The sequence below is a fragment of the Triturus cristatus genome, chromosome 4_1, assembly GCF_964204655.1.
Source record: "Triturus cristatus chromosome 4_1, aTriCri1.1, whole genome shotgun sequence".
Lineage (NCBI taxonomy): Eukaryota > Metazoa > Chordata > Amphibia > Caudata > Salamandridae > Triturus > Triturus cristatus.
The window spans coordinates 240777586-240792467 of record NC_140585.1 but is presented as its reverse complement, the minus strand read 5'-3'; positions in this window follow the sequence as shown (position 1 = coordinate 240792467).

The window sequence follows — 14882 nt, the reverse complement described above, 5'->3', positions numbered from 1 at the left end:
AACGGCTGTAAAGCAGCTGCTCCAGATTTTTCCTGAATGTGCTGACCCCAGGATATGTACAGTATTTTCTCCAATTATATTGACTCTAAGGAATTTTAAAGTTGGTTACAGAAGCTTGTAGACCTAAGTGATTCTTAGCTCTGGTTAAGTGGTTAAGTAAGTCCCACATGACACTTGCTGTGATTTTGATTCTATATTGTGGTGTGCCATGTTAATCAATGACAGGTATACCCTCAGCAGAAGTCTATTTTATATGCGGTATTCCATGCTAATCTATGACTACGTTCAGTCGTGGCCCATTTGTTTTTGTTATCCCATATTAATGTATGAGTGCAACATGTCCAGTTTTTCAGATCTTTGATACATGTCCTCCTAGACGTAGCCAGTTTTGTTTGTGGTATCCCATGCTAATTTGTGACATGCCTTCTCTCATTCAGGGACCATTCTATTTCTGGTATCCTACACTGGTGTTTGACATATTCTCTCCCTGATGTTTTCATAGGAAAAGACATCAATACTGTGGGGTTCCTCCAAGAGCACATGTGATTTTCATCTACAACATCTACTGTGCACTTGTGTCTCCTAAGTAACTGCAGAAAGGGCATGGTAGATGCACAGAATACACCTCTGTGGTGTGAAAGATAAAGATGCAGTGTATATCCTGCCATCATATGACAAAATTGGATGCCTCACGGGAGCCTCACTGTCCTCTTCATAGGCTGCAGTTTAAAAACACTGCGGTGTCATGTGGCAAGAAAACATGAGTTGGCCACATAGAAAACCCTAGTTTTGTATATTAGCTAAGTCTCTCCTAAAGTATGCTTTGTAAGCCTACAAGGATATGTTCCAAACATATAAAAGGGATGCATGATAGAAATGTTTGTCCCCAGAGTGAAGGTCTACAAAAGGCTGTATGTCCTTATGTAGGTAAACCTATATTTTCTATAAACAGCCCTGGTTATGAATAAAAGCCACTTTATTGTATATTGGCCATAGGAAATAATAGAATGGTTAAATAAAATATTTGCAACTTGTTAAAATCTAACTCAATTGTGAAAATAGATTTTTGATACATATGATGGAAAAGTAGCTTTTTAAAAGTGCAAACAGGTTAAGATTGGTTTTCTCTCACAGCTCTATTTAGATGATTGAATCCACCTCCCTGGCAAGCTATTAACGAGCATTCTTCTGGGAGACAGTGCCTATGCCCTGGCAGCACGACGTTCGGGTCGTGTTAACAATAGTCACTTGGGGCCAGATGTAGCTAATCCTGAAATACCCTGGGGCAGATTTACAAGCCCCTTGCGACACATTTATGCCGCTGTTGCGGCACTTCTGTGAGGCAGCGGTGGCGTAAACCATGCGCCATGTTGCGCCTTATTTACAACGTGACACATCTAGGGAGATGCGTCCCGTTGTAAAGCCCTGTGCCACATTAAACCTGCATCAGGTTTAATGTATGCAGGGTGGGCGTTCTGTCGGAAAAAGCCTCGGAAAAGTGACACAGTGAAATCTACAAGATTTCACTGAGTCACTTTTCCGACGCCGCTGCGTCAAAACCCTGCGCCTCGTTGAAGCAGGCGTAAGGCATGATGCAGCATGTTAGGTATGGGCAGCCCCTGCGCATTGCTGGAGTTGTGTCATGCTTGCGACACGACTCCAGCAATGCGCTGCCCTTACACCATCAGATGCTTCACGCATCTGTTTATCCTTGCCCCACGATGCGCCGCATTGTAAATGCGGCGCATCTCTGGTGGCGTAAGGGTAAACATGCGTGACGCATCTTACCTGGCGCATCCCTGCTGATATGGAGGGATGCACCAGTCCTTGTAAATCTGCCCCCAAGTCCTTAATAGCGATTTTTACCGAATCGCTATTAAGAACTAGGTATTACAGATGTACGTAAAAAGTCGGTAAAAATTACCGAATCGGTAATGAGTGTTAAAAATTAGCGATTCGGAAAGAATCGGGATTTCCCCATTGCCGAATCGTTATCACTGATTCCTTAATACCGATTTGGTAATTAGCAATTCGGTGATTTAGAAAATCGGTAATTGTCGAATCAGCCAATCCTGTGCATCCTCATTACCTCCCAAACAGAAACTGGCCACACCCATGCAGCTGCCCTGATCCTGAAGCTGTTTGTGAGGCAGGGAGCACAGCAAACAAGCCAGGACCAACTCTACAAACTATTTGCTGGCAACACTGAGCAACTATGGACAACCAGGAGAGGGAGAAGGATGCAGCTGAAAGAAAGAGGAAGCACAAATTCAGCGAGAGGGAGCTGGAGGTCCTTATTGAGGATGTCACTAAGGACCACGACAAACTTTTTGGGAAACAGTCTCTGCAAGTACCTGAATCCCAGAAAAGGCAGTTTTGGCTGGTCATACAAGAAAAAATGAATGCCATTGGAGTAACCCAGCGCTCCATTGAGGAACTCAAAAAACGCTTGTATGACCTGCGGAAGCGTGCTAAGGAGAGGCTGGCAGAGAGGAAGAAGCAAGCCAACCGTATAGGTGGAGGGAGAAACACAGCACCTGCACCAACTGCCCTGGATCTCCTGGTCGAGTCCACCATCCAGCCGGAGAGTGTGAGTGGGATTGGGGACGCAGACAGCTCAGCCAGCTGGCAACAAACAAGGTAAGATGAATGCACTGCTTGCTGTGCCCCCCACTCCCTAACCCCAATCCCCAATGAGGCATTGTGAATCTCACTCCAGTACATGTTTTACTAAAAACCAGCAATGCATTATGGGAGATGTAGTCAGAAGTAACACATGTCAGAACAGTCAGTCCACTGAACCCAAAGGCATGTGACACACATCAGCAATTAGCAAGCAGAGGACAGTCAGTTTGATTGGCAGGCATGAAATTTATTATTACACAAATGCTGCCAGATAAGTGAGCAAATGTATATTCTGTTTTCACAGGTGAGCCATCGCGCAGGGCTGCAGAGGGGAGAAAAGGAAAGGCACCCAGGACAGAGAAGAAACAAGAGGAGAAGGTCCTGTCGCCTGCAGGGCACACCACCTCACCACCACCATCACCACCACCACCACCATCACCATCACCACCATCACCACCACCACCATCAACGCCACCAGCACCGAGAGCCAGAAGGCATGCAGTGGCCAACCTCCAGCAGATGGAGGTGTCCGAGGAGGACAGCATCGGAGCACAACAGTCCACGGTAGCTGAGGATGCCAACGGTGCAGGCTCACAGTCCCCCACAGAGCACGCCCACACACGTGCCAGACGCCGCAGGGCAAGGGCAGCCAGTCCAACTTCAGAGTGCGATGATGAGAGTATGTTCGCCGGTCTTGAGGGGAACATGCTAAAGGTGCAGCGCCTGCAAGGCAAGGCCATAAGGTCAGTCCAGCAGCAGATGGTCCAGATGAATGGGCACATGCTGCGAAAAGAGAAGGGCATCTGTTCCATGAACAATACTGTGGCTGAGGGCATGAGGGACATGTCCGAGGCAGTGAGGCTGCTGTGCAGCAAATTGGTGAGGACCGTTTGGCAAGGCACAGGGAGAGGCAGAAACTTGACAACTACACCAACGCGGTGAACTGCCTCTCCACTGCCACCTCTCTGCTCTGCAGGCGCTCGGTGGCCATGCAGGAGGAGATGGCCCACTGCAGCCATGATGTGGCAAGGGGGCTGGTCCCAGTGACCAGTGCACTAGAAGTGCTACAGACCAACCAGGTAGCCACTACAGGTGATGGAAGGTATAGTGAAGAGGCTACTAGCCACAGTAGCATCACACCACCTATCACAGAGACCAGGAGGTGCAGAGAACGGCACAGGGCTGCCACAGGACAGACTGGCAGTGAGTACAGTGTGCTCAAGGAACGCAGCAGTGCAGCGCGTGGGCGCAGGAAGAAATGCCAATCATCACATGGTTTACCGAAATGGCTGGTGTAACCCGTTTTGGTTTTGGACACTGCATTTATATTAGGCCTGGCTTGTGACGCCTTTCATGTTGTGGTGGTGTGCTATGATAATTAAACACCGTCACTCACTTACAGTAACTGGCTGTATCTCCTTACTCAGAAATAGTTGCGTGTTATCTCAGCCCGTCTGTGCCTCCCATCTGGTGCTGCTGCCACACCTGCTGTGCTGGGCTCTGGCTGTGGACAGTCCTCACCCTCGTCCTCAGAGTCAGTTAATTCCACTGCTGTTCCTTTCTTTGTGGCAAGGTTATGCAGCATGGCACATGTTGCTATTATTTTGCAGCAGATGATGGGGCGGTACTGACATGCACCTCCACTTTTGTGGAGGCAACGGAACCTGCTTTTTAGAAGTCCAAAGGTGCGCTCCACAACGTTGCACGTGCTTTTATGTGCCACATTGTATCTTCTCTCACTTGGGGTGGAAGGGTTGAGGTATGGAGTTAGGATAAATGCCTGCATATGCGTTGTCACCTAAATGGGAAAGGAAATTCCATTAATAAGAGTTACCAAAACATTCATCCAAGGTATACATCAGGGTGTGTCACACTGATTTACCTAGCCGGTATCCTTCTCCAAATTCACCCCCAGCCAGACGTGTGTAGATCCCACTGTTCCTGAATATGTAGGAGTCATGGGTACTCCCTGGAAATTTGGCCACGATGTCAGTGATGATGTTGTCCACATCGCATATCACCTGCACGTTGGTGGAATGCGTAGATTTGCGGTTCCGGTATATGTATTCTGTAGCTGCAGATGGGCAGATTGGTATGTGGGTCCCATCAACGCACCCTATTACATGTGGGAACTGGGCCTTTTGGTAGAAATCAAGCTTTGTCTTCTGCAGTTCCGCCTGTGTGCTGGGGAAGCGTATGTAGTGATGCATTCTCTGCAACATGGCATCCAAAAAGGAGTTGAAGAAACGGGACGGGCAACTCTGTGACACACCACCTGCCACAGCTATCACCCCATGGTAACTTCCTGATGCAAGTAGGTGCAGGCTACAGAGCACCTGAACATGTGTTGGTATGGCGTGCACCATTGGTGTCTGATGCTCCAGGAGTGGGTGCAGGTCCCGTATCAGGTCTGGGATGGTTTGGGGGTGTAGCCTGTACCTCTCATGTATTTCAGCCTCAGTCATTTGGAACAGTGTAACACGCAGTCTGTACACGCGCTCCTCCCGTCTCCAGATCCTCAGTCCTGCTGCTCGTAAACGTTGCCGCCTTGCTATCACGTAGCGGGCCACCATTGTGTTCACACTGTTGCATTTTGGGGCTGTTTATATGCAGTGCACCTGATTACCACCTGCTTTGAGTCAGTGGTAATTAGCGACTCTTAAATACCAAAAATTCAAAATTCTGTATTACCGATTTGTGGTACATCGCATTTGCGATTATTTAAGGATTTCTTATTTACCGATTTCAGTATTTAGGGGTTTCGGTGTCTGCTAATCGCTAAATAAGGAATCGGTAACTGGTTTCCCTTATTTTTACCGATTCCTTATTTGCGATGGCGTTCGGTATTCCCTACATCGCACATGGCTAAATACCGGTCGGTAACGCAGATATTTAACGAATTTCGGCGCACCGACCGGTATTTAGCCACCTACATCTGGCCCTTGGTAGGGATTAGCCACCTGGGAGAGGAACAATTGGCAACACAAAGGCCAACTTTCACAGCTTTCTTTTGAAAGTAAGATCCAATTGGGGATGTCAGAAACTGAAACAATTCATGCCCAGACCCTCCATAGGCTTTTTGTCTGTGTTCTGTGCAGGAGGGAAACACAGTTCTAGCCCTGGGAGAGAGAAGGAAAAGGCAAACACAAGGAGATGATGGACGGAGCACTGAAACTTTTCAGACACTCACCCCCAGTCACAGATCTGGGTTGAATCCATCATTCTTTAGCTCACTTTGCCACACCAGTTCAGACACAGCTATATGCAAATCAGTCTTGACCCTGTGCCTCATGGGAACAGTCCAGCCCGAACTGCCAAGCCATGTCTTCCCTGGACCGGAAGCAAGCATCCTGGGACCGGTTTCAGGCTAACATCCCTCATCAGCCAGGCTAGCTTGAATCCAGTGGCAAAGTGAGTAAGGGACCCACGTCTGGGCATATCCTGCCATCTTAGGGCGAACACAGCAAACACATCATCTCCCTATGTTTGATAGAGGGAAGGACAAATCACTCCCTTAGTAAAGTGATGAGAATGGGAGGACAAAGCTCCTGAATTTGGAAGAAGGGCTAGTTATGCTAGGCATGCCAAATATTGAGAAAACGTATGTTCCCACAGTGAGCAGGTACAAAAAGTTGTTTGTTTCTGTGTAGGTAAAGCTAACTTTTCCCAGGCCTAGTTATGAATAAAAATCACTAGTTGTGTCTTGGTCAGGAAAAATAGTGGCACTATTCATTAAAGTTATTTTAAACTTGTTATTAAAAATCTAATTCAATGATGAAAATAGATTTTTGATCAGTTCAGTGGAGCAGTAACTGTAATCTGGTTTACAAAGAAATCCACAGCACACATCATAGGTGTATCAACAATTCGTTAAGTGCACGAAGTAAGCACAAATTATACATAAGTTATTTCAATTCTTATTTTCTTTCTTTATTCTTTTGGTCTTGCTTCAGACAGCCAACACTTGTTTCGTCGCTTACAAAGGGAAATCATCCCGCGCCTTTCTCAAGGCTATGTCCTTTTTGATAAACACCTTTCTTTTGTGGTGATATTTCCAACCCACAAAGGGATTCATTATCTTGTGCGACGTCAAAAGGCAGTCCATGCATCTGAGGGATCCTATTTTGTCCCCAAATCTTGAGCTCGTGAGTCTGACAGTCTCGTCCCAAACATCGCTCTCCGTGTACTTGAGCTACATATATTTTGTTTACATTGACCGCTATTTTGGGGAGGTTAGTGGTTCTCTTCACCTTACAGCACCGTCTTCCAAATAAGTGGTTTTATGTACAAATACATGTATTATTCTCCTGAGTGGCGCCTGTTAGAACTGGGGGTCTCTAGTTGGTTGAGGTAGGTACCTTAGTCCAAATAGAGACCCTTGCTTCTTTCAGGGAAAGGAGGGACACACTCTTAGATAACCTCTGCTCACCCTCCAGTAGCTTGGCACGAGCAGCCAGGCTAATCTCCAAGGCAATGTGTAAAGTATTTGCAACCACACTCCCAGTAACACAGTGATAACACCACACTGATTTTTATAAAAATAGGGGTATCTTTATCAAAAGAAATACGATGAGACCAAACAATAGAAATCCAACATATACGTATTCGTAATATTTCACTTTGCCGATTATTAGGCCAACAATCACTTGTAGGTTCTTGCGGTATTAATGAGCAGTTCACGATGATGTAATGCAGTCCTAATGCACTGCTATGCAGTCCGTAATGCAGTTCGTAATGTAGAAATAAGACAGTCCTTAATTCAAGTACTAATGCAATTCGTAACGAAGTAATAATGCAGTTCGTAATGCAAGAATAATGTGGTTTGTAAAGCAAGAATAATGCAGTTCTTAATGCAAGAATAATGCAGTTAGTAGTGGAAGAATAAGGCAGTTCTTAATGCAAGGAATAATGCTATAAGCCAATCTGCGTGGTCAGCTCGAGCACCACTAGGCCCCAACAACAGAGACAATGGCCTTAAACTTAAAGGGGCGGCAACGGTACTGCTGGGCAGGTACGAGCCGCTCGGGGACTCAGCGCGTCTAACACAGTGCAGCGGGAGAGAGATCAGAGCACTCCTGTACTCCTCCTGCACGCCTCCCCGGGCCACACACGCTTGCGGCTCCCGACTGGAGTTCAAGCCTTATCTGGGTGGTGCGCTGCCTCTCTCTCTCTCTCTCTCTCTCTCTCTCTCTCTCTCTCTCTCTCTCTCTCTCTCTCTCCACGTTGGACGTCCTGCTGGGCAGCCCCAATGACGTTGCAACTCCGTTGCTAGGCGAGGCTGTAGCCAGATGGGTTACAGCGCTGCCTTCTCTTTGTTGACGATCTTGGGCAGATTCCTCTTGGCGAACAACAATCACGATCCATTTCACCCAGCACCTTCCTTAGCTTCAAGAAATCCTTTAGCACGTTGCGGCTAAGGCTGGCGGTGGCGATCCTTACTCACAGCCTCAGTTACGATGACGGCTCGGGCCACAAACAGCAATGCAGCAGCATAGACGATGTTTTATGCTGTGGGGGCAATGCGGTCATGGGGCACTTCGTAAACAGCACCACAGAGCACAGGGAAGTCTCAGGCGTGCAAAAGCACATGCACCAAGCGTCGCTGAGACACTCTTGGAAACTTTGATGTTCCTGAGTTTCCACAACTGGGGACCAGCTCTCCTTGGGCCATTGGAGACAAGTTACTTCATGACACAGCACACAACAAAGTCCTTTCAAGCAGGGGGACACAGCACACAGCAAAGTCCCTTGTCCTCTCCTTAGTCAAATCATCAAACTGCAGGTAAGCCCCAGACCACACAGCAAGGGTAGTCCTTCTCTTCAGTCTCTTCAGCTGCTCTTCTTTGGCAGAGGTTCCTCTTGATCACAAAGTAGTTTCAATCCTTTTTCAGTCTTGAGTTCAGTCTTCAGTTCAGGGGTTTCAGCTCTCGCATTTATACCCCTAAATGCCTTTGAAGTCTTTGTGTTCAGGGGGCTCTGAGCCCGGTCCAAACCAGTTCTGGGTGTCTTCCTGCCAGTGAACACCCTCTTCCTTTGATAGTGAGGGTCTGGGCCTCAGACGCTGCACGGGAGGTGGAGCCATCCTTTTGTGGCAGCAGCACAGCGCTCTTCACATCCAGGGGGCTACTCCTCCCACCACACCAAATGCAGGCCAGCCTGTTGCTGACTCACCTACTCCTCCCTGGTGTCAGGACACCTCCCCAGACCCTGTCACTTCCAAACCCAGACTGTCAATACGCAACCAGGCAGAGGCACGCAGGATGGTTAGGACAAGAAACCAGCCACTTCTAAAAGTATGGTTTCTAAACACACAATTTAAAAATCATCTTCACAAAAAGATGTGTTAATACATTCTGAATTGAGGCACACTAAACTCCATCTCTCCATCTTATGCCAATGGGAAGATATGCTGGAAACATGTTCCACAGCATTCCTCATTTTGTCCTATGGGCAAGATGGCCTCACAACAGTGAAAAACGAAATTGGCAGTATTTCACAGTCAGGACATAGTACACACCTCAGTACATGTCCTACCTTTAACATACACGGCACCCTGCCCAGGGGGGTACCTTGGTCCTACTATAGGGGTGTCTGATGTGCATAAAAAAAGGGAAGGGTAAGGCCTGGCAAGTGGGTGCACTTGTCAGGACAACAAGGCAGTTAACAAACTGTGCGCAGGCACTGCAGTGGCAGGCCTGAGATCTCTCTTTAGGGCTACTTATGTGGGTGGCACAATTAGTGCTGCAGGCCACTAGTATCATTTGCATTAACAGCCCTGGCACACATAGTGCACTTTACTAGGGACTTTACTAGTAACATAATCATACCAATTATGGACAACCAATTACCATTACACTCTACACAGAGAGCATATGCACTTTAACACTGATCAGCAGTAGTAAAGTGCCCAGAGTCCTAAAACCAACAAAAACAGGTCAGAAACAATACAGGAGGAAGCCAAAAAGTTCAAGGATGACCCTGCAAAAAGGGCCAAGTCCAACAGCGCCAATGTACCTAAGCATTATACCACTGTTCATTAGTAGTTGTAATCTGGTTTGCCTTACAATCCTGACTGAATGCACATCCCTGGTTGGCCATTAATCACTTGCTTCTTTGTAGACAATGGCTTGGCCTCTGGCATTGGGACACTAATAACTATGATAAATATGAGACTGTTAAGAACATAAAGCATAGTTTTTACAGTTCTTACTTTTGAAGTGAATATCTCAAATATGGATGTCAAGAACTGGAACCACTCATGCCCAGAGTCTCCCTAGGCTTTGTCTGTGCACCTAGAAGGAAGGAAAGCCAGCACCAGCCCTGGCAAAGGGGAAGAAAATGTTTCTCCATATAAAAGTGATTAGAAGGGAAGGACAAGGTTCCTACAGCAGAAAAAGGTTAAGGTAATCTCAGTCAAGCGATTCTGGGGAGTTTTGTAGTAAATTGAGAAAGGAAGTGCTGAAAAAAGGAGGTTTGGTTATTTGATATTTTTAAACCACAGCTACTTCCCAATAGTAGCCTCAGTGCACTGTGACTCTTTGTTTGGGGAAGTGTGGCTGATGGAGAAGCAGGGAATACACTCTTGAATATTAATGGGATACCTGCTAAGGCAAGGAAAAAGATGGTGCAGAACTTGCTGGAGAGTTGCTATGACAGCTTGTAGGTAATTTTCAAGTCACTGACTAGCATCATGTCACAAGGATAGACCCAGGAAGAAACACTGCCATTTTACATATACGCGTTTCTAAAGTTGCCTTCTGTTTCCACACGATGACTTTTGACACACATTTGCTTATGTGACACTGCAGGATTAGTTTACCTGAATCCACATTGCTTATAATTCCACTTCATAAGTAAACTATCACTACACCTTGAACATTTGCTACAAGGCCTGAACATATGTTGTACAAATGGGCTGCCCCACCCCCCCTTGCTACGCCACAATTTACCATCAGCAGCTACTAAGAAACGTTTGGGGGGCTGCAGGTCGACAGCAACCCCCCAACAATGTTATTAGAGCATAACCCTAAGTCTCCTGCGGCCTGTTGATCATAATACCAGGAGAACGTTCTCATTAAATGAAGCACTCTCTGGAGCATTTGCTCTTAAGCTCTTAACCTCTGGAACATGATACCCCCTTGTGTTTGGCCCCATGGCTGTATCATGTGCTCTATAGAAAGTGAAGGACTCTGGCACACTTGTTTTCTCATTGAAATGATTTATAAGTAGCAGTGTCAATGAACACTGCAATATTTACATTTATAATGAATGTGTTTGAGTATAGTTATTGTCCCCATTGGTTTTAAAGGTGACACAATAGTGAATCATTACGTGGCTATTGGCATTAATGTGGTGATGCCCTGACAAAGCCAGCAGGCCTGCCTTATAGTAATTATACCCCCTTCTATTGTGGCATTGCATCTGTTGCAGATGGGGGTATTGTGATTATGGGGTTCAGGACCCACTGAGGGTGAAATGGGATATGAGGGTGTCACCCAAGGTACTTCCATCTACCTGAATGCACATATTTGTAATGTTACGCAGAATGTTTAGTAGTGTTTGTGTAATAAGAGTACTTTTTTCTTTTTAAAGGAAAAGGCACTGATTTGACAATAATCTAAGTGTTGTGTTTGCATGCCAGCGAATTGGGATTGTTACTCTCCTGAGTGGACCTACTTCACTGCCCTGAGTGAGTCAAGTGTTACACTGGGGTACGTGGTTCCCAGTAAAGAGAAAACTGGGGACCTATGACTTGTGAAGGACTCACAAGTTTCATCACTAATAACCCAATGTTTTACTATCATTTTCCCACCTCTGGAGGGTAACGACAAGCTGATGAGGCATTCACAAGGGGGCTGCACAGTCCGAGTGCAGGGTATATTGGTTTGTCCCAAACAGAGCTTTTTGCATTTCAGAAACATTATTTACTTGGCCCTCATGCCTAGCCATTTTGGAGCCCTGCCTTGTTTCTGTTTTATCCTTGCCACCCTGGATGATTCTAAGAGCCCAAAAATGTGACTTAAGGCCAGATTTATCAAGATTTCATGCAAAGCAGCACAACATGGTAAGTTGCCACGCTGCATCAAAGAGAGAGAGCAGAACTGTTCCATATTTACGAAGATACAGTGAAATTCTGATCTCTTTTGGCAAATGTGGCTTCCCAGCTCCAAAGCTGGCCCCCTTGCATCATTTCGCATGCAGAATGCAGCACACATGCAAAGAGGAAATTACGAGGACAAATAGATATTTCTTCACGTTACACCAGCCTCTAGTAGATGTACCATGTTAGCACAAACCCATGTTTACAAGTCTTTGCAAATATGGGTGTTTTTGTCCAAATAACGTGGTGGATGCACAGGAATGTCTATGCTCCAACAATGTAACGCCTACCTCATACAAGGTAATGCAAGACAGCGCTATGCACTACCTTGCTTTCCTCTTTTCCTTTTTTACAAAGGCAATCAAATCGGGCTTTGCCTGGCTTTGTACGTCCCGAAATAGATTTAGCAAAATCTTAGTAAATCTGTGCCTTGTTCCAGGGAAAGATAGCAAATCTAAGCCAAAAATGAAGCAACCTCACCAGCTACAAGATCCTGTTTTGTCTTGCTCAGAGCTTTTGGCACAGAATCTGGGGCCGTAATTATCATGGGACTGCACTGTCCTTGTGTCATGCAGGGTGTCCCAACGCCAACGCAATCCCTAAGTCAGCATGGACCTGCGTTCCTTGGTATATCTGGAGTAATGCAAGGTATCGTAGGTCGCTGCCTTGCGTTACTCTGTCCTGGTTTCCATGGGTGGAGCTTGGGTGTTTCCACACATCCAGTCATGGATTTTGATGCATTCCCAGATTTACCAACACTGCTGTTCCTGGGAATGAGTCAAAATACTACGCCTTCCCATGGGAGGCGCCAAGCATTAATATATTTATTTCTCCTCGTTGTTTCCTCTTTCTGCAGCACACTTAGAAGGAGGAAAAAGCCTCAGAGGATTGTTTTCAGCAGGAAGGTGTTCTCCCCCCCTAGTCTTACTGGCCAAGCTACGTCCCTGGTCTAATGAGGATATTAATACCTACAGATTTGTGACCACTTACCACTACTCCGAAGAGGAAGAAGGAACAGATACGGGGGGAGGAAAAAGGGGTCCCCTTCGCATGAACAATTACCTCTGCCTGACCCGTCCCACCAAGAGAACACAAAGGAGCGCATTCAAAAGCCATAGACATAAAGGAGGAGACTTACTCCAAACTGTTGAGGAAGTTGCTAAAAATCACAAAACGTTATAATGCTGCTATAGCAACATTGCTGCTAAATTCGCCCTGGGAAATGAGCACACAGATAGTTAGGGATGAAAATGTTAAACACTTTCCTAGACGAGACTCCTGTCTCCAGCATGACAGCTGGTTGAGTGATATTCGCGGAAGGACAGCCAGAAGCAATTCTACGTCCAAGTCAATTTAGTAAATGCTGTCAATAACTCTAAAACGTTCTGTATCAGATGGACACTGAAGATTTTTCTGCAGTTGGGCAGCTCAGCCTAACCATGGCCAATGTCACTCTGTTACTCTGAAACATGATACCTTTGTGCGGCATACTGTGCTAACCTGTGAAAACAATGGTGTATCTTTTCTTGTTGGTGCATCTTCCGTGGCTTAGACACATGTTCCTTGAGGTGGGTTTTTTTTATGTGCAGTTTTATATAGCGGGAACTCGACCAGAAGGTATCGGAGCGCTTTACATGAGCACCAGTTGTGTAACAACTGGACACATTCATTCTGTTAGGCACGGGGAGATTAAGCGATTTGCCCAGAATCACAGGACGTTGAGCATCCCTACAGAGACTCAAACCCGGTTCCCCAGCTTTGAGGTCGACCGCTCTAGCAGTTAGGCCACATCCTCTTGTTAGATAATTGTGCTCATAGGCATGAGCTCACCAGCCTTGGGTGTGAGCCAATACACCAATGCCTTTTCATATCAAGTTCAGCAGATGTTACTTGCCGCTTGGTTACCTATTGCCGTAGGTTGTAGGCTTCACCTGTAGCCCTTTCACAAGCTTGGTGCTGTGTGTGCTGTGGTATATGCTTGGCCGTGCTATGTACCTTGTGCAGTTGATATTCTCATTATTGCCTCATTTTATTGGTTTGATTGTGCACTCTTACAGAACATGTTATTTTTATGAGGTAGTGACGTGTATGCATGCATGTGTGGCGTTTACAGGCGTTCACTACTAGAAGACCCTCAGGTAGTGGTTATGAGTGGCTCTTTATTGTTCTCTGTACAACACTCATGCTGTATGAGAAACTAGAGAGTAAATGGATCATTGTACTTACTAGGATTGCAACCTGTTCATCATTCTTGTGTTGATAGCTCCTCTACTGCTGTCGACCCTCTTTGATGAGTTGTTTTGTTTCCATGGGGGCCTCTCATTTGCTACACGTGTGTGACTATGCGTGTGTTCTGCAAAGTGCAACACCTGCTCATTCTATGTTTGTGTCATGTCTGCTATATTTGGCTGTTCGCTGGTCCTGTGACCGTCTGTCTGTCCTTTCTTTTATTGTGTAGGGAAAACTTCAGAAAATTATTGGTGATGTCCCTAGGAGTAGTTTCATCAACATCCGATCCAATGCTACGCACAAGGCACTGGCATGACAAGGCCAAAGTGTGATACAGCACCGTGGTATACCGATGGAATGACAACACGCTCTCAGTAGCAGCTGGTGTCTGGGGAAAGTGGCGGGGCAGGAGGAGGGAGCCACCGGGGACGGCAGACAAACAAAAATAAAATAAGAAAACTTACCTTCTGCATCGCCGGTCTTCCGCTCCTCTCCGTTTCCAGTCCTCAACAGACACAAGCTCCCAGACTCCCCTGCAGCCAAGCCTGACGCTGCTCTCGGGTTGCTGGCAGCATGAAAGCAGCATCAGGAATGGCCTGAGCGACCTAAATTTGCATTCATGGTGAGACTGGGAGCCTGTGCCTGCTGCCTACAACCCGGCAATGCAGCTCTGGTTGGAGACCGCGTCCGTGTGCATGGCGTTTGGCTTTCCTGAGATGGCTGGCCAAACGAACATGCGCACTGAAGAAAGTGTGTGCAGCCGCTCCTCTCAGTGTCTGTCATTCCCCCAGGCACCACCCCCAAAAGACTCGTTCAGGAAACAAAATAAAACGATACATCTGAGTTTTTTAGCCTTTAGTTTTCTTTTTTTTTTTAGGCTGCTTGCAAGGGGGTGATGCTTCTCCACCATAGCGGAGGAGCCGCCTCT